Raw genomic sequence first — 6,042 nt, forward strand, 5'->3', positions numbered from 1 at the left:
GTGTTAAAAACATTCACACATGTGGATTGCTCTCTCTCTCTCTCTCTCTCTCTCTCTCTCTCTCTCTCTCTCTCTCTCTCTCTCTCTCTCTCTCTATCTAGAGGCAGCACTTACAGAGATAGAATTTGCTTTGAGAGATCCAGTTGTGATGACTCTGACCAGTCTGGGTAAGGATAGCTCCTCAAATAAGATTAAGTGTTAAACTCTATAAGGAGTTTACATAGAGTGCCAGTAATTTCCTGTCAGATATTATCCACATAACGACATGAGTCGAACTCTATACAATAAGGTATGTTTGCACTGTCCACATGGGTAATCTCTAAAATCAATGCATAGGTTAATTTGAGGAAAACTTAAGGAAAAAGATGACTTACATCACTTGTCATAATAGATCTTCTGTAAAATTGTGATGAGTCAGCAATTTCCTGGTGGGTAGCAGGTATATCCATTTCTTATGGAGGGACAGAAGGTTGTGGAAGGGGAAGATGTGTCATATGTTATTATGGGCTGAAATTCCAGCACCTCAGAGTATAACTATGGAGACACCTAAAGAGGTAACTAGGTTAAACTGAGGCTACTAATATGTGCTCTCATGCAATCTAAATAATATCTACAAAAGAAGATTAAAATTGAACACCCAGGGAATCACCAGTTTTATATACACAGGGGAGAAAAGGCCTGTGAAGACAACATGAGAAAGTGGCTATTGATAAGCCAGTAGAGAGTTCTCAGAGAAACCAGTATTTCTGGCTCCTAGATCTTAGACTTCTGTTCTCCAGCACTGGACAAAAAGAGATTTCCATTATTTAAGATTCCAATACCATAGTATTTTGTATTGTATCCCCAGCAAGCTAACTCATATATATTTATCATTTAGGATGTAAGACAATAACATTGGCTAGGCATATATATGCATGAGGATAAAAATGCATTACTCTTTAAAGAAAACATGAACCTCTGACAGAAATGGTTATTAAATCTTACAAAAGAAGAAAGTGTGCATTTTCTCACTGGAACCATCTATTTTCTTAAAGTCATTGATGGTCAGGTTTTAGAATTTAGAAGCAGATGGTTAAGGTTAGCGATATTTTCAAACCAAGTACCATTAGAACAGTATGGTTTGGATTCTCCAAGGAGAAAAAGCAATAGGTGTTCCAAAACACTAAAGGAGTGAAAGAATCACTGGATGATGAGGATTCAGAGCATGTGAAGAAGGGGAAGGATTTAACTTCTCACTTTTCTCATACAGAAGACAGATGTCTTCCAACAGTTAAAAATGAATAAAAAGAAAAGAAGCATATTTTAAAACAGGTGCATTTTGACAAGTGCTTCAGTAACATATGCATGAAAATGATCATTGCACAAATAAAGGAGATTTAAAAAATAATCCAAGGAAACTGTCCTGTTCTTTGGTTCGTTTTCAGGAAGCAAGCAGACTGTTTTTGGTAAAATGTTTAGGAAAGATAGGTGACTAAAACATATTTTTGCTAATAATTTTAATAGGAAATGTAAGTGATGATTTCAGAATTTTATTGGTATTAGCAAGTTTATTACCCCCCAAAAAAAAATCCCCATTTCTCTGGGCTTGGGTGATAGCTCAGTGGCTTAAACTTCTGCCTCAAAAGCACAAGACCCTCAGTTCAATCTCTGGCACCAAAAATTAAAAAAAAATCCCCATTTCACTCTTAGCAATTTTAGAATATGTCAGACAAAGGGATCTCACTTTTGCGAAAACTGTGTCATACCTTATTTTCAATTTCAATTTTCAGTAATATCCTATTTCTTAAGAAAAATGAATAATAGGAGCTGATTGTTGAAAATCTTTCATTAACTCAATTACAACATAATTTATATTTAAAAGTTGAATTAATTTTAAGTGAAGAGTGTGATGAATTTGGGGTATGTTACCACCACAGTAACTGATAAACAATCTTCTTATTCTAGAAAGTTCCTTCGCAAATTTTGCAACCAATCCTACCCATATTGATCCACCCATAGTTAAACACTGATGTGTTTTTTCCATCTTTATAGATTAGACATATTATTTATAAATTCTCATGTAAACAAAATTATTGATATGTCCCTTTTGTTTTGTTTTATAGCTTTCTGTTATGTTTCTGAGATCCACCTATGTAGCTGCATGTCAGCAGCTTGTTTATTTTCATTGCTGACTCAGATTGAATTGGGTCAATATTACTGCAATTTATCCATTTACAGGCTGATGAACATAATTTGCTCACAATGTAGCTATGAAAAATAATGCTACAATGGATGTTACATGCAAGTTATGTGGATACATACTTTCACATCTCTTAAGTAAATATAAAAGTGAAATTGCTAGACCATTTGATAAGTGTTAACATTGTAAGAAACTGCCAGTTGTGTGAAGTGCCAGTTTTACATCCTCCCGAAATATGTAGAAGATCCAAGGCCAAGGTATTTTATGCTTACTGTTTTTAGTTTCAGTCATTTTAGTGAATGAGTAATAATGTCCAATTCTGATTTGGAATTGCATTTCTCTGATGATTAAGGACATATATCTTCATGTTTGTACTGTCTATTTCAGGATCAGATTTCTTGGAAGCAACTGTTCAAATCTTTTTGCTTTATGTAATGAAATTGATTTCCTATTCACTATTGAATTCTTTGAGTTACAACTCCTTGGTTAATAACATGCACCATAGAGTTTTATTACATTGTATGACTTGCCTTTTTATTTTCTAAATGAAATTTTTCAGAAAGCACTTTGTAAAATTTTTATGCATTCCACTTGGCCAATTATTTTTCTTTAATGATAATTCTTTTATTACTTATAATATCTTTGCCTTATCTGAAATTTAAAAAATTTCTTTCCTGTTTTTTTCCTTTAGACTCTACATTATTTCAAATACTTCATTTGGGTCCATAAATAATTTGAGGTTTATTTCTACACATGGCATGACATAGCAGTGATTTTCTAAGATTTTCTTGTTCTAATATCACTTATTTGAGTGTATATGCATTTCCTATTAATTGCATTGAAATTTTGGCTGTGGCATCTATATGTGTGGCAAATTTCTGGACTCTTCTCTCTTTCATGAATTTATGGGTCTGTGCTTGTGCTGATGTTATAGGTTGCCATGGTCACTGTCCCTTTAAAATAATGAAATATACATTTAACCACTGATATCTTAATGATCTTAAAGAATATTTTAGAAGAAATTGATAGAATATAAATATTATTTAAAATTATTACAGAATAAATCTCTTTGAAAATAAAAGATGTAAATTTGCACATTAAACATTGAAGAAAACAGATATATACTGATAAATGTATTAGAATTTAAAAATCAAGAAAAATTCTTTATCGATCCCCACCATGTCATGTCAGTCCTGCCCCTGGAATGCACTGAGACAGCAAATGAGACTAGGTATGGTGGCACACATCTGTAATCCCAGTGCTAAAGAAGCTGAAAACAGGAGAATCACTATGAGTCCTATCTGTGTAGTGAGACCCTGTGACTCATACTAAATACATAAAAAATTAAAATTGAATCAGAGAAAAAAGGAAAAATAATTTAGGTCACCAACAAGTCTGTCAGAAAAGAAAGAAATTTTTTTAAAAAATATTTCTGTTTAGTAGTCATACAGAAAGCATGACCAGGATGTTATTCAAATTGTGCAAAAACCAAAAAATATTAGATCTACCAAAGTTATTGTCACTTACAAACAAGACTCAATCTCACTGAGTATTTGTTGATATACATATGGGAGAAAAAAATGTTGAGAAAATTTTCACAAACTTGAAAACATGTTAACAGGGATTTTTAATTATTATTTTATTTGATAAAATTATTTTAATATCACAGTTATATAACATTGTTATAAACTTCCAGGATTTTAAATAGCATTCTAGTCATAAGTCTTTACCAATAAATTCATTAAAAGGTGTCATTTATCCAACCAAGTGATTACTGAAAACTTTGTCAAGGGCTTGATGAATTTAATTACTTAAACCCTGTTATATGTTTTGATGCCCACAAATTTTATATGTTGAAATTTCCATCTTTGAAGTGATGATGTTAGGAGGTATTATTAGCTCACAATCATGGCCCTGACATAAACATCCTACACTGTTGCTTGGAAGATAAACTGGTCCAACAATTATGAAAATCAGTGTGGAGATTCCTCAAAAGACTGAAAATGGAAATTTCTTTGCTCATCAGAAGATACATCTCTGAGTATCTTCTTAAAAGAGTTAAAGACATCATAGTATAGTGACACATACATACCAATCTTATAGCAGCACAATACATGATATCTACATTTTAGAAGTGGCCTATATGTCCAACAACAGATGAATGACAACGCTGTGATGTGATACATACATAAATGGAGGTATAAAATATGTATTTGAGTTACTTTTCAGAAAATGGGTGCAATCTAAGATGAGTTCTAAGTAAAATAAATCAGACAAGAAAGAAACTAAAAGTATACATAAATAAAAATGAGATAAACGATAGGAAACAGTGAAGTAGAGATGAGAAAGAGGTCTGGAGATATGGAGTGAAAACTGGAGGGAATTAAGGAGAAAGGCAAGTAAATAGTATTAAGATGTTCTATGTATATGCACCAATTCTTTAGCACAGATGTATACAATATGTATCAGAAATATATATTTAATAAATAACTAATATCCAAAAGAATCATTTTTCCCTTTTGACTACTTGAGGACTCAGCAAAAATACAGCTGTCTGAGCATTAGGAATCAGAGAACAGTTCTCCTGATTCTTTAGTCTTAGCCTCTCAGCTTCCAGTTCTGTGAGAAATGAAATTTGCTCTTTATATGTTGAAATCTCCACCTTTGAAATGATATTAGGAGGTGTTGTTAGCTCACAATGGTGGCCCCTACATAAGCATCCTCCACTGTTGCTCACCACCAAGTCCATGCCATTTTCATTATAGCAGCCAAACAATACAAAGGAAAAAAAAAGTAAAGCTATGGAAAACATATTTTACATTTTGGAAAAGCAAAAATAGTACAGTTTAAGAAATGAAAATAAAAAGGATAAAATAGAATAATTAATTGTTAAGTAATTAATTGTCAAATAAAGAGGTAGATATCAAAGGATAAAATTTAAATTTGAAAACTAGGCAGAAGGGTAAATACAAGCATGAATGTAATTCTGCAATAAAATTCCAAAACCTCAAGATATCAAAAGAACTGTTCAAAGAACAAAAGAAACCCACTAAAAAAGAAAAGAATACTAAAATATAGTATTATACATAGATATAATAGAAAGCATTGTATAATTGTTACCCTACATAAGTGCCGTATCAATAAATACAAGTGTATTTAATATATCTTACACTATTAAGAGAGTTTTAAATATTTTCATTAAAAAATGCAATGTTTCATTTTATTTGAGAGACACACCTAAAGTAGTTACCTTTAAAGCTAAGAGATAGGTAGACTGATTACCAGGAATTAGATATATAATGAAATGAAATTGGGGGCCTGCCCCTTAGCTCAGTTCTTTAAGTGGCTGCTTCAACAAAGCAGTCAGGCTCAGGTTGCTGTGGTTCGATCCCCACAACACAAACCAGCCTGTCATGCCTTGAAGGCATTCGGAGCAAAAAAAAAGGGGGGGGGGCTGGAGAGATAGCTCAGTGGAATAAGCACTTGCCTGGCAAGTGCAAGGACCTGAGTTCAATCCCCAGTTCCACAAACAAAACAATGAAATGAAATTTCAGACAATGAAAAATTCAGATAAAAAAACATAGAACTGCAAGAAAGGACTTTTCATATTGAGAAAAGCCAAACTGTGGAATGAAATTTTAACAGTTATAAGTTACTGTACCAAAATATCACAACTATCTTCCTTACAAAACAGAAATTAGGGCTGGTGAGATGGCTCAGTGCTCTAAAACACCTACTTAGAACAAACTTTGCAAAGGACAGGGACCGTGGTTCAATCCCCCAGCACCACTTGCCAGCCAGCCCCACCCCTGGTGGGCTGAGCTGGCCACACACACACACACACACACACACACACACACACA

Source organism: Octodon degus, unplaced genomic scaffold (genome assembly GCF_000260255.1).
Source record: "Octodon degus isolate 3935 unplaced genomic scaffold, OctDeg1.0 scaffold00152, whole genome shotgun sequence".
NCBI lineage: Eukaryota > Metazoa > Chordata > Mammalia > Rodentia > Octodontidae > Octodon > Octodon degus.